This window comes from Anomalospiza imberbis, chromosome 1 (genome assembly GCF_031753505.1).
Source record: "Anomalospiza imberbis isolate Cuckoo-Finch-1a 21T00152 chromosome 1, ASM3175350v1, whole genome shotgun sequence".
NCBI classification, from domain to species: Eukaryota; Metazoa; Chordata; class Aves; order Passeriformes; family Viduidae; genus Anomalospiza; species Anomalospiza imberbis.
The window spans coordinates 69,654,766-69,674,628 of NC_089681.1; the positions used below are offsets into that span (position 1 = coordinate 69,654,766).

General features: G+C 40.2%; 1 long non-coding RNA gene across 1 annotated transcript; it reads right to left on the reverse strand.

Annotated features, from left to right (window-relative positions):
* Positions 1-11,693: 11,693 nt before the first annotated feature.
* Positions 11,694-19,615, reverse strand: LOC137479913 (uncharacterized). The gene is made up of 4 exons (XR_011002595.1): positions 19,519-19,615; positions 15,159-15,305; positions 14,084-14,208; positions 11,694-13,254 (listed from the first exon to the last, which is right to left on the reverse strand). It is a non-coding gene; the product is annotated as an uncharacterized lncRNA (long non-coding RNA).
* Positions 19,616-19,863: the final 248 nt, after the last annotated feature.

Sequence of the window (19,863 nt, forward strand, 5' to 3'; positions counted from 1 at the left end):
TACCTGCGAGTTGAGCAAATTCCTTATGCTTGTAAGAAAATATCTCTAATTTCAAGCCAAAACTTATTTTTTGTGTCTGTGTTTTGCAAAATTTTTCACTTTCTGTACAATAGGTCATGAGGAGGCAGGAAAATTTGTGATCATGATCTTATATGGGCGTAAAACTGTGCAGTGGTAAAGTATTTACTTGTAGCAGATGGAATGAATATGGGAGAACGTCTAATGTGGTAATTGACGCTGAAACCTAAGGCATTAATTAAATGTGTGTTCTACTTAAGGAGCTGAATAAATGATGAGTGACAATTAAAAATGATGTCTTTAAAATTATTCCAATTCCTATTTATGAAAGTGGAGTGTGACTGCATATTAAAATATGATTGAAGGTTTGATGACTCCCTATTCTTTAACAGTTAAAACATTTGCAATTATTTCTCCCTCAGATTAGAGCAATGCATAGTGATGTAAAGTAAAACAGCGTAGGCTTGATTCTCCAGTCTCTTAACACAGGTTTTATATTGGCATATGGTGACTCCCTTAAGCAGAGCACTCCTCAGTTAGGGTGATTTGAATGGACAATTAAGCTCAGCATGATAAATACTGCAAATTCAATATGAACATCTGGGGATGCATTTAAGGATCAGTGATTCATTTTTTTAAATAATATTTGGTTAGTTTTGGCAAATCTGGTGCAATTGTAAGAGTGGCGATTTCTCCTTCCTGATGAAGCAGTGGGAAAAATCCCTTTCCTTCACAGGGCACAAGCTTAGCCTATTCATAGAAGCCAGGGTCCTTTCCCTCAATCTGCATGTGTCTAACGTATCTCTTTGAAAATGCTTAATTAGTATAGCAGATTCAAACTTTGCCAAAGGGCTGCATACCACTGTCTTTGGATTATGTTAACTAGAAGTCATAATTGGTTGCAGTACCAAGAGATATTCTGAACACAATTCTCCTACACTTCCACAATGACTCTCTAAGATTTCAGATAGTGGAAAATTCCATTCTCTCAACAAGTTTTGAAGACTTCTCACAGTCACAGACAGAGTTGTTTGGGATTTTTTTTTTCTATTATGTAACTATTAATAGCCTCCATTTTCATTTATTCTTCAGAAATTGTACAGCAAATCTTTTTATTCAGGAACCGACGTTTGATTTCATATTACACCCAAGAATTACAAGGTAGACAAGGTGAGTCTTTCCTTTATTTAGATTTTGTTTGTATTTATTTTTACTGTGCATATTTTTGTGCCTTTCTTTCACCTTTCTTTCACCCTCTGTAGTTGTTGTGGATATGCTGTGGAACCAGCAGTTCATATCTTTGGGAAGGCAGTAAGCTCAAGGCTACCTGGCAATGCTGTTGATTATTTTTACTGCAACTCTGAAAAGAAAGAAAACAAAAAGTGTGTGTATGTATACATATATCTAATGGTTTATTTACACACACACTAAAGAGAAATATTCACTGAAGCTTTAAACCCAATGCCAAGCTGAAGAAGCTGGTTTTTGCACTGAAGTCTTTCCTAGAACCCAAGGCAAAGGACTCTACCCTTTCCTGCAGAGCAGCAGCATCCTTGCAGCCTCTGACTTGCTTCTTTCAGGGGTGGAGAGGAGGGTGGCCAAAAGCCTGCTTCACCTGTCTGCTTTTCATCCTCTGGTACTATTACCAAGCCTCTCTTTTCAGCCTCCATGGTTCATTTCTCCTATTTATATTTCCTCTGCATTTTGCAATAAAAACGCTACCATCTCCCAGCTTGAGCCTTTTTGCTGCTGCCCCACTCTGATAGGCACCACTATCTGCTCCTGAGTGCTGCTGCAAAACACCCTCCCTGCCTGCCCCAAGTCTTATACCCTGCACAGCTCTCCTTACTCTTTCCAGCTGCTATACAAGAATTTCTACATTTTGTCTTTCTGTCTGGAAAACATCCTTTCTCTTCCAGTCCATTAGCAGGTCTCAGACATCTCTCTTTTGTGTTGATTCCCCCAGTCGCCTGGCGCATTGCAATACATTAGCTTTTCTGTTTACCTTGTTCAATTAGCTTTTATTCTGCTCTGAATTGGATTTTAGCCACCCATAATTTTTGAGTATTTAGAATTAGGTATATTTTGTAAGCCATTTGAAAAACAAGGATATCAAGCTTCCAGATGGCATAAAATACTGGTTTCTGGATTTAGTACTTCTCAAGATAGAACCTGTTAAAACCATGCCTGACTGGAAGGGTGGGAAAAAAAGCAAGAGGGCAGTGCAAGTACTGTGCTTCTGGGTTTTGTTTTTCCTCTTTTTGTTTTCCTTCCAAGAGGGCCCGTTACAGGTGACAATTACATGGAAATAGGCAGACAAGAGCAGAGAAGTCAGTTCAAGTATGCATAAGATGCATATAAGAGATGGTGAGGATGTGCACAAAAAACTAACCAGGGGCTCAGAGACTTCTTTCTCCTCTTCGTGTTAAACACAATTAAACAAGATGCTGGAAGTGCTGACATTGCAATTAGCCATACTAGTTTTATTCATGTCACAATAAAAAATTCACCATTATAATCTAATTAAAAATAAACAGCTGTATCATTTAAGAATTTTTTTGTACAATGAATGTTAATGCTCCGAATTATGCCTAAGTCACAAAATAAGGTGTTTTTTAAGATCAGCTCTCCACAGCTCACTTGACCCTTAAAAAAAGCACTTTACTTTTTACTAGTGCCACTACATATTTGATCTTCTTTCACTTTAGATTCCTTCTTACTTTACAAAGCTACTGGTCATCACCTTGCCTCCCCTGCAAAGCTCCCCAGACCTTTAATCTGTTTAGTCCACTTGTCATGAACTTTCTCCTTTTTAATAAGTGGAATTCAAATATTCTCACTGGCAGTCTCTCGTTCTCTGGAAATATTAGACCCCAATCACAGCCTTCTCCTAATATGGAGGATTTCCAAGTGCTGCTCCCTAAAATGTCTTTGACCCAAAGCAAAGGCCTTGGTATTGTGCCTGGCCTTCCTTCAGCAGAACAACAATGAAACAACATGTGAAAGAGAAATCTAATTTGGAAGTTCCTACCTAGGGAGGGGCAAATACTTCTATCACAGGCATCCAGAGGAAGTCAAGGCATGCTAAGAATCACAGAGAGTAGCACTGCAGGATTTCGGACACTACAGAGAGTAAACACCAGAAGGCCATCCCTTGTCTGACGACAATGTGACGGTGACTGAAGGAGGGAAAGTCACTGACTGGTAACACCATTGAGCAAATGTCCTACAAGAGAAAGTCTTTTATCTCATTTCCTGCTGTGTCAAAACCTCCTCTGACAGCTCAACACTGAATAACCACAGGAAGAATCTCGATTACATTGCTGTCCGTGTTTCCTCCACAGTTATGCCTGCCCAGAAGCTGTGATATACCACACTACATGTCAGTCACTTCCCAAAAGCCCCATAATACTGTACATGAGCCATCCAACCCCAGATGCACGTGCTGCAGCACAGCTGGCAAAACAAGGCGCACACACGGCGGTCTTTCATTCAGTGATCCTGTTTTACTATGTTGACAGAGGAATCTCTCCATGTTCATTTGCCAGTAGCTGTCAGTATTGTGGTATTTATATTACAGATGCATTTACATAACATTTATGTATTGGTACTACTTTCACTAACCGGCTTTCCCACCCAGCAGTTGGCAGTGAGGCTGGCACCCAGCAATTGCAGATTTAAATGATACTGTTGTGCTCTTTGAGGTAACAGGTAGACACAGTTTTGGTGGATGTAGAGGCCAGGTAGTAAGGTAGGCATGTGGCAGTTATGACTATTTATCTATGCAGACATACTAGGCTAAGGGAATCGTAAGAAGTTTAAAAATGCATAAAGCCTGGTGGCAAGTCAGAGGATCGCTAACGTTGGGTAGAGAATTATCCCTTCCAAAAGTTAGACATGCTGACAAATTACTGCTCTAAACTAATAGCAGCCTTGAAGACCTCTCTGCTAACATTATCAGATAAATACATCTACAATCTCTGCTTCCCACATTTGACACTTTTAAGGGCTTGCCTACACAATGAAGTTGTTCTTATGTTGATTTTAAAAAATGTCATTTGGTTTATAAGTGATTTAGTTTAACATCATTTAAATAAATTATTTTGAAAAACACGTGTTTATATAAAACACTGGATGTATGAGAGAATAAAAGCTCTACAGAAACCAACACCATCCAGGTTTCTGACTTGGACAGAAATTGGTTTGTTGTACGATTTCCAGTCTTGGACTCAGATGAAAGTCTCTACTTTGTTTTGTTTTGTTTTTTTAATTAATGAAAGTGTCTCTAGGCATGTTAAATTAATGTTAAATTTTTAAAATTTACTATATATGTGTATATATATTTATATAGGTTTATATAAACACATATATAGACATATTTTACTTCTGTTGACATAGCTAATGCTTTTATTAGATATCTTTATCTGCTTAGAGACACTTTCATTAAATAAAATGAAGTGCTATCTGAGACACTCATATTGTCGTAGTATTTCTAAACTGATGTGCTTTGTGAGATACAGAATGTTTAATAATTCCTTATCATTAATATGGTTGTAACTGATGTGACATATCCTTTCTCTGTTGTCCATCAACGTTCTAACACCCAAGTTAAATAGAATTGGCAAAAGTGGGATTTCTCCTGGTCTGTGATGTAGAAAGAATAGCCAGTCATGGTTTGTATAAATTACTTCATAGTCACAGTTATATACAATGCAGTTTCCTAATGAGGCCAATTCCCTAGGCAACAGCCCAAATCTGTAAATGTCTTAAGCACAGAAATACAGCCAGCAGGATGTCTAATTCAGTTGAACTCAATGGAGATTTCCCGGTCCTCATATTCACCTCACCTCCATGAGCTGTATGCCTGTTTTAAGCAATGTATTGAGAAAGAAAAAAATACTCAAATACACCTTCCTAAGGGGAATTTTTCTAAAACCTCATTTGCCCTGGGTATTCTACTACCCATATTTTGAAAAATTGTTTCTCTCCTGAAATTCAAAACAACCTTCAAGAAAAACAACTAAGAAATTAAACTAAAGAAGCTATAAGGATACTTAATACAATGCCTTGTGGTTTGAGTAAGCAAAGAAGTCTGCTTTTGACCATTTGGTTCTCCTGAAATAAAAAGAAGTTTCAGTCATTCAGATCACGTCATGAGATGATTTACTTTTCCTTCAGCTTGTCTCTCCATCATTCCGCCTCTACTCTCCCACATCTCTATATATCGGTGTGAAAAGGCTTCCATTACAAACCAGTAGGATATTTTGTCTTGTCAGTCCTTTCAGACAACTTCATATGCACTTTTGCATGTGTAGCAACAGATGCACGTACTGCACCTTAATCAAGAGTGAGGCCTAATTGACTTCTTACAAGAAGACTGAACGGCAGTGAGATAACTACACATGGGGATGTTTCAGCTTGCTGTTTGTCTGGGGCATCAGAAAGTTTGGCTATGTCCTGACAATACTCATAACTCTGAAACACACCATTCATTGGACCTGATAATTGCTGGTGTAGGTCACTACAGCATTATCCTGAAACCTCAGTGAAATGACCCCAAGAGAGAAGGAAAATAGATTTCGAAGCTGTTCCATTATCGCTGCCTCCCAGCCGTGCTGAATGCTGCTCAGCCTGTCCCTGTCCAGGAACTGGTGCCACAGCAGCTTTGCAAGGGCAATAAAAAGAGCAATTTTACTCCTCCTAAAGGACAATGCAAAGCATACATGCCTCAAACCCGAGCTTTAAAACAGACAGTGCGAAGGTTTTACTAGGTCATAAATGTGTGATTCATTGCAACCTATCTGACATGATAGGACAGAGATCACCTATGTGTTGGTTGCACTTTTGTTCCAGTGAACCCACAGCACCATGTAATATTAACCTGCTAGACATGAAAACAAAAAGAAGCTTGAGGAACGCACGGGTACATTGCTCCCTATCTGTCAGAAAACTGCCTAGGGAAATGAGGTCAGCTATCTACTCAGAAACCACGCTTGAACACAAGGGAGCCTAGATTTGTTTCTCTAAATTGCAGAGGGTTTGGCCTTCCTCACAGGGAAAGTGAAGGAAAATTCCTTCTGCACTTTAATCAAGGTAGGGTCAGCAGTTTTACAAAGCACAAGGATACACAAAGCAAAGGGACTTGCTATTTGGGCTGAATAATAAAATTTCTTTTAAGTCTATGTAGTGTTTAGTTGTGTACTGATAAATGAAGGACTAAAATACTCACCTGTTTAGTTTTGCCTGAACTATCCTTCCGCTGCCTCTCATTTATCTTTGACTATCCTACTGCCAAGACCATGACCCAGTGGAGACACATTATCTGATACAAATGTATGTTATCACAAATTAAAAGAAATTAATTTTCTTTATTTGTATAGAGGGTAAGGATTTCTGCTCATAGTACGATCTTGAATCTCAAATTGTGAACATTTGCTTTGCTGCTCAAGTAGATTTGAACTGCCACTTAGTAGGGGAGGAAATTCTCCAAGATCTGACTGGTGTCTCTGCTGTACTGTCAGTTTGCACATAAACTCCTTTTAGCTAATCGTGAGCAAGGGATAAAAATAAATAGCTATCAAAAAAAAAAGCCTCTACAAATATGTCTCTTTGGAACCAGAATATCCAAGACCTGCTTTCTCCTTTGCAACATGTGAAAACACCCTGTAATTTGCTCCCCTTTCTAATTCCTATAAGGAAAGGAAGGAACAAAATCTGTTCTTTTGCATAAAATTACTAGGGGAGATTAGGGAGACTTCTCCAACAGATACAAATGGAAGAGGCTTTTGAGGGAAAGCCCTTCCACCTTAAAGGCCTCTAGTAGGAAGTTCCTAAAAATTGCAACAGAATCTAGATGACTAACTACCGAGGTTGTTTGAGGACTTAGCCACAACACAAATATATAAAGACTGCAAGGTCTAAGAACTAATCATAATACAAGGAAGAAACAGTTTTTTGTTTTCCCCATTTAGATTTTATGGGTCATCTGCCACTGAACTGTGAACAAGTCTGGGAAAGGTGGGACTCTTCCATATCTCATATTTAAAGTCATGGTGTCCAGCTCTGGATTTGGGTGCAGAATGAAGCCTTTCATTGTGGGGCAATTCATTGATGGCTGGAAGACATTAGAGTTGTTGACATCTGTAAAGTATTTCAGAAATTACGAGGATACATAGTGATGAGCAACACAGAGGCCACATCAGACCAGAGCTTCATAGTCGCCCAGGAGTTGCATAATTGAGGAAGAAATGTGGATTTTTTCCAGAAGATGTCAAATTAAGTCCATCTGTACTGAAGCAGGACTGAAAAATGTGCATTGTATTCAAGTACCAATTCAAGCAAAAGCTCAGTCAGAATTTCCCTTTTACAGCTCTGTCTGATGTGTAGTTCTGCCTTTACTCTGATAGGCTTCTTTACACTTCTGTAGCATACATTTCTCCTTGTTATCTTTAACATGGACAGATTTAAATCCACATATTAAATTCCACTTTCCTTCTGCTAATTCCTACTGTTGCATTTGGATTCCTTCCTCATTTTTCTTTGTTGCCTTTCCTAGGGAGGCGGGAGAGCTAATTAATTAATACTCTTATTATTAGGAGTAGGAACATGTAGCTGAAAAGCAGGGGCATTACAAATATTTAGCTGAGGTATTGTAGGGACTGGGTGGCCACTTCATGAGAAGTCTGGGACCTCATAGGTTTTGGGCAACAATGGTTTAATTCTCAGGTCCTGATGTTGCATCCACTGTAGGAATTCCCCAGTGGATGTCTAGTCCCTCACAGCTGACCACAGAGTGAATCTCTGTTGTGGGTTTGCAGGAGCCTGTGCTGTTTTGCAGCATAAGGGAATGCTTTTTGAATGCCAAGCCGTTACCCTTCATATTGTATTTTGACTGCATCTTACTTCTTTCCTGCCCCTGCCCCATTCACTGAAGTGGTGATTGCAAAGCTGCCATTGTAGCTTTCCTGGTGTCTCACATCCATGTCAGTGAGGTGTAAATTCCCAGCAAACAAGGCTGCCATGCATTTAGCCATGTCTGATGAACACATTGATGAGCCTGGGTAACCAAGTCAGAGGAAAGTGGTGAAGGAGGCTGAAAGAGCTTACAGAAACCAGTGTTAGAAAGAAGTAATTTAGGGTGCCAGGCTTTGATTGTGCAGCAAATTATGATTTCTGTATTACTATAGAAAATAGTTTCCACCTCTCCTACCATGGTTCTTTTACTTTTGTTAGAGGTTTTTCTTTGCCATGGATCCACTTTCTCATATATAAGCCATCAACTAGAAATTAAAATCCTTTTTCTCTTCAAAAAGAAGAGATAGACAACTCATCCATTTTTGGGGGAAAGAGGGTTGCAATCAGATTTTGCTCTCTTTCTAAATTTTGTTTTCTTTTACATACTGTCATGCAGGACTTGCACAAACAAAGATAACTGACTACCTAAGGAGTAAAGACACTAAAACTTAAAATATCAGAGAGCTGTCAAATGTATTGAGTAAGTGTGGAGGAATAGAAATATTCTTCTAATCTCTTTAAGGTATTGTAAACACATCTCACTTGCAGCAGCACATCTTATCAACAGATGTTGGTTGCTCTTGTCTTTAACTGCTGCTGTCACTTTAGCTTCTAGCAGTTCCCGCTCCCAAAAGGACATTTCTATCCTCTTTTTGCTCTGCTATCCTGCCCCTATCTGGGTGTCTAGGGGGTGTGGATGTGGGTGCACTTTCTTTGCAGCTTCACTTTCCTGCTGCCATGCTTGCACTGCAGTGTTAGTGTGTGGAGGTTGGTGGTGTAATGCCTCCATGCTCAGTGTGTACCACTGATTTGAAGGATGAAATCTGTTTTCTCCCATCTCATCCCAATCCTGGAAAGCTGTATGGCAGGTGCTACTTAAAGAAAGCTCTTCTCATGCTCAGACAGGATACTCTTTTTATCACGCATAAAAAGTGGCAAAGTATTTTTCTCCACATAATCCTCTCAATTCCTGTCTATTTGCTGCTCTTCTCTTCCTACCCCCACTACTGCCTTTTCTTTCTCCCATGGGACTGGCAGAATCTCAGAGGAAATAAGTAAAGCTTTCCTAATATAGAAGCTCATCTTCTCTGAAAACACTTCTCATTCTGTTAATGGAGTTCTGGAAATGTTTCAGTTCTCTCCCTACACTAATACTTTATTCTTTTCCTCTGATAGCTGTCCAAGCACCAGTGTCATCAGTTTTCCTAGCTTTATTAGCTCATTCTGCAAAGGAATGCTCAGGCAGTCTAACAAAATAATAATAAAAAATTGGCTGGAGAGTTTTATAGCTATGTACTCTCTTTAGAAAAATAAATATGCATCTGGAGACATCTTTCTGAGACCGTTTCCTTACCGGGGTTTTACGCTTCACAAATATATGTGCTCTACATACAAATATCAATGGAAGATAACATCGGTTGCTTAGTAGATTTACGTATGTTCCTTCCCCCTTCCTCTCTTACCCTGATATATGCCCGGCCCAGAGGTCTTCTTCCTGACTCTCTCTACCTATGATATCTGTGCTCAATATTTGCAAATCCACTCATAAAATTTTATATAACAAAAGCACGAAGTGCCTGCAAATCCTCTGCATAGAAGGGAGTGCTTTTTCTGTGCCTCCCTCCCCCACAGTTACACTAGTTCTGGGGAGAAGCAAGGGAAGCGCAGAGCAGCAGACATGGAAACACTTTTATTCTTCAATGAGCGTAGGGTTTTCCACCAGGGAGAAGGTGCAGCTTAGTACCTGGGGCAGATGGATTTGCTGTACCCAGCACTGGTCTTACAGGCTGCTGCAGTGAGGGAGGGAAGCTCAGGTACCCTCTTGTCCCAAAACTCCAAATTGAAGATGGGGGTGGGGGTGGGGCAGGGTGAGCCTTCCATCCTCAAAATAGAAATTGTGGGGAGCAAGGACGTGCTAAGCACGAAGGCATGTAAGGGTGGGAAGCTGGTGGGAAGTTGGTGGGAGAAGGAAGAGTTCTTCAGAATGGTGGCATCTGAGGAGACTATGGCCAATTATGGCCAATAAGAGGAGAAATGCCTGCAGTTGCCCTGGGAGAGAACTACCTATACAGAGAGAGTATGAAGCAGGAAGCACATGCTTAAAATACTCCACCTGCATTTTGGAGACATTCATTAGCACAGGCTACCTTCCTTGTTCTTCACCCTAGCTGCCCAGCATGTGCTTTCTTACCTACCCTTTTCCAGACACAACTTGTGCAGAAATAGGAACTGACTGGGATAAGCACCACACAAAATATGGACAACAGCTGCCAGGCAGAGCCCTGTGTTAATGGCTTGTCCCAAATGTGCAGGAGAGGGGATAGGAGAAGAGTGTCCTGGGATAGGCTTCCATTTCACACAGCCTCTCCCAGGGAAGACTAGTGGGTGCCCCAGTCAGAGTGCCCCAGATCAGCACATAGAGAATTTCCAGGAAAGTTGCAACATCTGATCTGCCTGGTACCCTTTCCATTTTTGACCCATGAGGATGCCAGCAGGGCAGTTCCTTATCTGTGGTCCACCCAAAACTAAAATTGAGGGCAAGAAAAAGAAACTGGATACCTGCTAGAATAACTTGGTTGCATGAAGTGTAGTTTAGGAGATGAACTGGTCTTGATAAAGGCTGGCCATGCTGGCATCAGCATTTGGAGTGCAGATTTGGTCATAACTATGTGCACAGAGTGCAGAGACAGGAAAAACTTGAGCCAAAAAAGTGTGTTCTCCAGCAGGAACACAGAATTAAGGTGCTACTTTTATGCTGCATTTTTATTAGTGGTATCTCAAAAATATCACTTTCAGCATGCCTTTTTCACTTCTCCCACAGAAGCATGAAAATTAACATCAGCTAAGAAAATTTTCTATTGCTCTGGAGGAAATGTTGTTGAGATGTGTTAATACATTATTTTTCTCATTTGCTTTTTTTTTTTTGTACTTTATCAAAGTCCAGTCATAATGAAATGCCTGATTATTTTTCCTTTTTTTTTAAAATTTTTTTTTTCTAAAAGGCATTATTTAATTCTTTAATTCTTCCCCCCCCCCCCCCCCCCCAGAGTTTAAGACACACACAGACACACCTCAACAAGCAAAAGACAAGACCCTTCAGGCAAAATCATTTCCCACCAAATTTCACACTGGGTATGATATGCCAGCTCAGACAGAATATATCAGTGAAAGCCACATGGTCCCAGCACACATCTCCCAGACATAGGCAGCAGGCTTGCCCTCTGGAGGGCTGGAGAACATCTTCATCAATTGGATTCTGCCATGTGCAAGAAAATAGCTGTGCCATTCATGGAGGTGAGGTGAAGTCACATTTGGTGGTTGCAATTCATTGTTCCTTACCCGTCCTTTATTCCAAGGGAAAGGTGTTTGAGCTCACATCTTCTTTTGGTTGCTGCTGTGCCACCTGGAGTTGTCAGAAAGGGCCTGTTCCCACCACCTTTCACTTTATGTCTTGTCAACACCACTCCTTCCAAACCAAGTGGGCTAAGGAGATATTGTGACTGCTCATGCAGGAACACACAGTTCCACCGTGCATAGGAGGAGAAATCATAGTCATGTCCTAAGCTTCTGCAGCCCTTTTCCTGCATACCAAAACCCAGGGCATCATACCTACCTGCCTTTACCTGATCCATGGCTGCACAGGAGTGACAACTAGGTTTTTACCCCCAGGCTGAAATTCTACCTTTTACAAGTAGCTTATGCAATCCTGTCAATGAGTTAACTCTACCCCAAACAGGAATCTAAACAGGGTGAAGGTCAATTCCTGTGAAAATATACTATCTGCTGCTTGGTCTATCATTCAAATTACTCAAGGTCAGGTTTTATTTATTCATGCTTTCTGCCACAATTTTTTCCCTCCAATATTAAAATTTAAAAAAAGCAATTAGATAACGAAGCATATGTAGCTTGTTTTCTTGGATTGTTTCTCAGCTTTTTCCTAAATTGTCACTGCCCCTTTGGACTTCAGCAGTGGGATAGCTGCCAGGTTTCCACAGAGATGCAAACAAATTCTATGCAATAAAACATCATCTCTACATAATTTAAGTCCCAAATGTACGTGGTGACAGTTTTATGTTTGAGTAATATGAAAATCTGAGATATTGGATGTGAGTATAATTTAGGATCGAGAGCTGCAAATATTTCTGTGCCCTGGAATCCAGTTAAAATGCACCATTGCACATGCCATGTTTGGGTGGTGAAGTATTGCTTGCCTCTGATTGCTGCAGGGTAAGAACTTTATTTTCCTAACCCATGATTTAATGCTTTCCACCCCCTGTAAATTGTAACTAACAATGTCCTCTATGTGAGCTCTGGTAGCTGAGGAGACAGGGGGAGATGGCTGCAGCAGGGAAAAGGAAAGAGGGGAGAAAAGAGGGGCAAAAGAGAGAAACATCTGCAATGGGTTAAAAAACATTCGCTACTTGCCTTCTTAAAGAAATGAAGGCTGAATATTGGGCCAAAACCCCAATTAGATGGTGGCGGTGGAACTCCACTGATTTTGAAGGAGCTGAGCCAGTCTGAACCAGCTGAGAAGCTGGTCCACTGTTTCACATTTAGTGCCCAAAGTGGTTGGAGCAGGGGAGGTTTGAAACTGTACTCCTCACGTAGCACGGAGGGGCCTGCAGTAATAATGTTTGCTTTGGCATGGAGGTGGGTTAGTGTAGACCCAGCAGGTCCTGCAGTGAAAGGCTCCTTTCTGCTCTGAGAGTGATGGTGACTTCCATAAAGACAGCAAATTCATCCAGAGATATGCCTTAACCTACATCCTTCTTTAATGTGTAAGTCCTTGCACCGTGCAGACCTCAAGGTGAATCTATGTGGATGCTCTTGCCCTTGTTTTCATCCCTGGATGTCCTCTGTTTCTCTGCAAGGCACAGATCTCGTGGTGTTTTCCTTGGATACCTATTCCAGACTCTCTCTTTAGTACAGCAGCAGTCAGAGTCTGTGTCAGGACCTTATAAACTCTCATGCTTTTGAAATGCCTCTTTCTACAGCTGTGGGTCTCAGTTAGGGAAAAGGAACTGCTGCATTTCCTCCATCTTCCCTTTTCCATATAGAAAGCCCTTAAGAGGAATTTTTTGCTAAGATTTACCATTTTTGGCATGATTTCTGAAATTTACTCTCTTCTTCCTTGCTATCCTCTTCTCTTTTCCCAGGATGCTTTCTCTGGCTCCATCTTGTTAGGAAGATTATCTTCTCACAGCATGTGAAATTAAGAAGTAGCTGTGAGGAAAAAGTGCAGATAGATAAGAGGTTCCTCTCATTACAGGCAGCCTGGTGCAAAATGTTTCAAGCAGTGCAGGAAGGCCTGAATGAGGCTGAGATACAGCAAAGCTAACATCCATCCCATGAAGGCCACCTTCTTTCCAAGAGATGAGTAACAAAGCAGAGGACATTTGGACAGGGAATAGTACGTGATTTCTTTTATGATAAAGTGATCAGAGGATATCAAAAAAGAACAGCAGGCAACAGGTTTAAAATAGACAGAGATACCACATTATGCAACTTATAATAAGCAGTTCCTCAATTTAATCACAGCATTATGTGAAGACTTAAAAATTGTATGGGTGCAAAACCTGATTGGCAAATACATTAAATTAAAATAAGATAGCTCTCATGCAGGGAATCCCTGAGGCACAAAACATGAAGAACATGGAACTGCTGAAGGAAATACCACTTTGTGCTTGATCTGCTGCTACACACTCCCAGGAACATCTACATATTGGCCATCCCTCTAGGTAGGGCACTGTGCTGGTGGCCTTGGTCTGACCCAGTACCACCTCTGTTGTGGTCACAGGCCCAGTTTAGTCAGGTGCTGAGTGCCACCAGACCAGCAGCACTGCTCTCTTTGAGAACTTAGAAAATAATGGGCTAGGCCAACTTTCTATCAAGACCGAATCCTACCAAGGAATTGGTAATTCCAGATATTCTATCCATGAGGTCTGAAGACATTTTCCTTCCATGTAGAGGAAAATGAATGCCATGATAGATACTGACCACACTTACCTATAAAAATTCATCTAGCTAATGCAAATCTAGACTTTATACCTGCCTGAGTCTATGGTAAGATGGATATCCCAACAGTCCCAGAGAGATACACCAGTCATTCTTCCTTTGCATCCTCTGGGCTCACCGTGTGCTGATATTCCTCACCTGACGGCAGCCATGGAAAAGCATCTGTAGTGAGAAAAAGAACACATTTTTTAAAACCAGCATTGAATGTGTTTTTTGTGGCAAAATTCCAGAGACAACCTTTTCCCCTTAGCAATTCAGAAGGGTGGTATTGGTGTCGACAAAAACCATATACATGCCGGGATACACGTGTAGGAATGGATGCCAACCCCTGAATGACTGCACTGTTTACTTCTGATGTCACATTATCTTTCTTCCAACATTATTGCAATTAACACCAGAAATTCTGACCCAGAACATGTGTCTATTGTCTTGTGGGGGCATCTGCAATACCATGGGTTTGTTGCAAGCTGGTAAATGGTAGTCATATGTCAGCTGAGATTTGGTGGTGTATTACATGTGGCAACTTGAGCAAGATGCTGAGTTCTCAGACAGAAATGCTTTATCACCAAAGAGGTCTTAATTTGGATAAGCTGTTATGTCACAGCACACCACACCACAATACTGACATTTTGCTGCTGAGGCTTCTCAGGTTCTTAGGCATGCAAGTAATATTTGTGATTTGAAAGCCAGGTTAATAACATGTCCATTTTTTGATAGCTGGACAAACGTCCACAGTTCTGCCAGGTATCTATTATGTCTTTTTAAGAAATACAGAGCAGATGCCACAGCTTACCAATCACAGTTTCTTCTAAATTATAGAATTTATAACCTGATGTCAAGTTTTCTTGTCAGGAATTATTGGAAACATCTCACTGCTATCTGTCTAGAATAAACATCTTACACTCTCATTGCCCTGGTGTTAGCTAATAAGTATATTAATATTGAGCATGGGATCTTACTAATTCCCTGCTGATTAAGGACTTATGTCCTGAGAACATTTAGCAGTGGAACAGATCAATCATCACAACAAACTGATTATAAGCATTTCTAGGAATATATAACAGCATATCCAAATTCTAGATTCTGTCACCCTTCCTCACATCAAACCCTACCTTGCCAAACATCTCCTGCCTTCCAGAATTATTCCGAAAGCAGGAATTCCTCAGTGAAACAGCAGTAGAGTATTTACAAATAGGGGACCAATTATGCATTTCTTCCATTCCCCAAATTCTCTTGCTTCAGCTGCCTGAACTGGATATCTAACACAAAACAGAAGACATAGTCCAGTTCAAAAAAACCCCAGAAGTCCCAGTTCAAAACTGTGCGATAACTGAACTATGGGAGTTAGTGTTTAGAATTTCTGAGAGAAATATCTGATATGTCCTGAAGCAAATAAGGACAAGGAAGGAAAACTATTTTCTTTCAATGTGATAGATTTCGGTAGGCTCTTCAGAGATTCACTTCCCACTGCTTGCAAATTCACACTATTTCATGAAGAAACATCAGAAATTACCATAATTTCTCCTAAGAAAAATGTATGCCTGAATGAATGTGTTTAATTAGTGGGTCTCAGTTTAGTGTTGAGGGCTGTTTAATTTAACATCTCAATTTTATATATTTGCTCCCCTCATCCTTTTTTTCCCTAATTATTACCGTTTATCACACACCCCTTTCAAGAAGGTGATATCAGGTTCTAGGACTTTACATTCCCTGATGTAGACATCTATACAGCTCACTAATCTGGTATGGTGGCCATTGATCCATCAGATCTGATATTAAACCTTCTGAAATAATCTGACCAGACGGCTCTTCCTGCATATTTAATTTCTCCACTATGAATTATGTACCTAGCTGTCACAGTAAATTCTGGGCACTTTGTAACTACAGTTAACCCTCTTAGCTTTGATATTGTATATAAAAGAATTGGGGTCTAACTCTGAGAATGAAATACTTAAGAAGAGAGATGAAAATGTTTTAGGGATAAACCCTCAAATATAAAGAAGATGTCCTAATGTACAGTTTGTTATGCAAATTAATTTACCCCATCCCGGGATTTCAGTAATTCTTCTGATTTTGCTAAGTGTGATGTGTGAGACTGCCACTTAAACTCTTCTGTCGCAAATTCAGAATTTGGTTGTTTCTTTTTGCTTTTGTTCAAGATTTGATTGCCTGTAACTATCGGAAAAAGAAGGGCAGGAATGTGGTTTCAGCATGAAGATTCTTAGACTGGATGGCTAGATGGGTCTAAAGGTGAATGGTTTTGAATACTTACCCTCTTTTTGAGTAAAATTCATCCAATCTCTTTTAGTTCTGCCAATTACACATATAACCTCATTTCCACTTACATTAATAGGAGTTTTTTCCACTGCTTCAGTTGGCAGAATCCTCTACTGGAGTAAGAAGTAGTGTAGCCAAGTTCATATCAGAGTTCCATTTCAAGTTGATTTTAAAATCTTTTATTTTTAATAGTATCTGATTCCCTACAGGTAACAAAAGTTTCAAGGAGTTTTATTTGGCGGGGAAACGAGACGTGACTTGAAGAGTAGCTGTCAAAGAAAATAGGAATTTAACACTGGGATGAAAGTAGATTTAATTGGGAGGCATGAGGGAAGAAGAAGGAGTGAGAAAAGGGAGACAACATCTGTTTATATTGTGAAATAAAAAAACATGTTTATAGGCCAACACTGCTGTGAGAGATGGAGAATAATAAAGAAGTCAGCATTATCTTAATCCTCCTGGTCTTTTTTTAAATAAATCATCATTTCATATGGCAAGTTTCACTTTCTTCATTCCCATTTCCATCATACAGATTTAAGTAACAAATTGTTTGCCTTCTCAAAAAGCAATATGCCAAAACACGTGCTAAATCCATTAGTAAAACTACGAGACAACAGCCTTCTGCTTACTTCAATCTAGCTATCCTTTATTTTTTAAGTTTTAACTTTGCTGTAGTTGCCTGCACGGTATTAGTTTCTGTAAGACCCTGGAGTTGTGAACATCACAAGATATCTTAAGCTAAATTTTGTTTTCCTCAGGTGTGTTTTGGTTCACTTAGAATTGCAGCTGTCTGAGACAGTACCTCCAAAATGCTGAAAACCAAGCAAAAACCATGTACTAGATTAATATCTTATACCCATCTTACCCTTTGAGATTTTCTTTCCACCTGAGTTTTCATCCTTTCTCTTGTTAATTTTTTTAAGAATGTGTGCAAACCCAAAGATGGGCAGCAGAAAAGTGCCTGTGGTAGTTCTGTGACACCTGTTCTGTTTGATCTCCTCATGGTCAGTCACTTATCGCAATTGCTCACACTGCATCACACATCTGTCCTTCTGCCCCTTCTTGTCCCAGCCTACTGTCCTTCACAATAGCAAACTGCTTTTTCCTCCACAGACCAACTCTTCCACCTTTTCAGCTCATTCTGGCTCCACTCCTTTCTTTCCAATGTAGTTTTGTGGCTTGACAAGGCGCATGTTATTTCCCCTAGAAACACAAATTGATGGGTATGGTCTACCACGTGTTTACATTGACTTTAGAGATTTTTGGATGTAATCCTCTCCCTCAAAAATATGGACTGTAAAGCAATATGTTATTTCTTCCTTGTTGGTTCTAGAGTGTTCCATGTAATACTGCAAACTCAGTCCTCGCCTTGCACACAGCATTCAGAAAGTTGCTGAATGTTGCTTCTGTGCTGTACATTTATTGACTGAAACATTTGAGTTGTTGCTTTTCACACTGGTAATTTTAGAGCACAGATGCCTAGCATGTTTACTCACATACCAGGGCTCACATTTAATGAGCAAAATGTCAAGTATATTGTTATCCACCATAAAAACTGTGAAAAATATCCTTGCCATCTGCAGTGTGCCTTCTGCTTCAGCCTAAAAGACTTTTACAAGCAACTACATGAAATTAGCATTAAAGTCAATATTTATAAATGGAACCACCTCTAAAGGGCCGGATCTTCTCCCCTCCCACACCCCCTGTTCCTCTGGGATCTAATGAGCTGGGGAGGCTGGGTGCAGGAAGGGAGCTGACTTGCGCCTGGCTCCTCCTTGCAGTCAGGCAGAATAATCTCCCTGCACTTAAGAAGTGGAAAGAGAAGAGTGGTACTAAATGGCATTGACAGCGTCCGAGGACCAGGTCCTGTGCTGGTGTCAGTTGGTGTAACATCATTGTCCTCGCTGAGGTGACACAGCCATCATAAATCAGCACAGCTTGGGTGATTGACACAGCACTGTTTTTGATCTGTGCTACCTGAGGATGGAGTCCATAGTAACACTCATGGAATAGATGGTGGGTTGTAGAGCTGAAACTGGGATTTGATAGACTGCCATTAGAAAAGAATAACGTCTTCCAAGAAAATGTTTGCTAATTCTCCACCAAATGTGGAAAAAAATTGGCCATTTGTTCTGGTTTTTTACAGTGCTGAGGACAATGAAGATCGTCTGTCACTGAAGTCTCTAGATTGTACTGCAAGAATAATAAAATGAACAATTATCAGTAATTGATAACTGCTCCCAGGCCTTCTCCAAGCAGCCTATATGAACTTTTAATTTTGCTCTTGCAAAATCTTTAATCCAACCACAATTAGTGTGTTGCAGAACTGAGATCTAAGCACATTTTGAAAACTGTTGCTGTCCGCTGCTGTTATCCCAACATCCATAAGCAGCTGAAATTCCAGCCACATCTTCATGGGGCAGAGCTGATGAACCAAAGCGAGAACATGCTCCTTCAGATGGGTGACCAAGATAACTTTTGCCATTTGTTCCAGCTGTTCTGCCAAGTCGCCCACATACCATTGGCTCCACCAAGCTCACATGAACCACAGACATCACGAAAGCTGGTCACTCCCACAGCTGGAGGCTAATGAAACAGAGAAAGGTAGCAACATCATATAATCCACACCACCTTGCCTTTTTCTTTGTACACATGTTGAACAAGAGGATCAGGATGAAAATTAGTGTGGTGATTAGCAAACACATCATAAATATTTATCCAGAAAATTACAGATCAAATACATTTAAAAATTTTTATTTATGGCTGTTTAGATGTAAATATATTTCATTAACTGGACTTTAAGAAGTGCATATGTTCCCTTAGAGTATTTCTAATATAATCATTGCTTGGGCAATTAGGCCACTCACTAAGCCACAAATCTTATCTTTCACACCGGTGAGTCATAAATAAGGACTGAGTCACAAATAGACCAGACAGACAAATGGTGTCAGGAAGGAAATAAGATTGGCTGTGAATATATTTAGGCTGGAAATTAGAAGATGGCTGCAGACTACCTGAGAATGCAATTCTGATACAGTTTTCTAATTGGGAGGAACTAAGATAAGAGAAATAACTTAAATTGCTTTATCATTTAGCTTCATGAAAGGGATTGTACACCAAGTAGGAGAATTTCTTAAGACTGAATTTGAAAATAGAAATCCTAAAGAATTCAGAGTCTTTGCCTGCCATGACTACCTGCAATTAGTGGCCTGCTTACCCAAGTTGTCCCAGCCAGTCCTGTTGTTATCAGTAGTCCTTAGGACTCTGCAGGGACAGGTTGGACAGATACAGCAATGCCAGTGTTGTCATAGAGTCAGGGTTCTGTGCAATGCAGACTCTAGTGTTCATTCACACTGTGAGTGTGAAGCCGTGTTGCTGTGGCTGTTTCAAAACCCTCCTATCAGAGAAATTGAGAATACCTTGACTTACTATGATTGTATTCAAGGGCAAGTTCAGTTATGGGGTATTCTATGATGGGGTGCACATAGTAAAATGGAGATCAACTAATAGCTCTATAAGCTAATTAAAGGTTTTCCAATG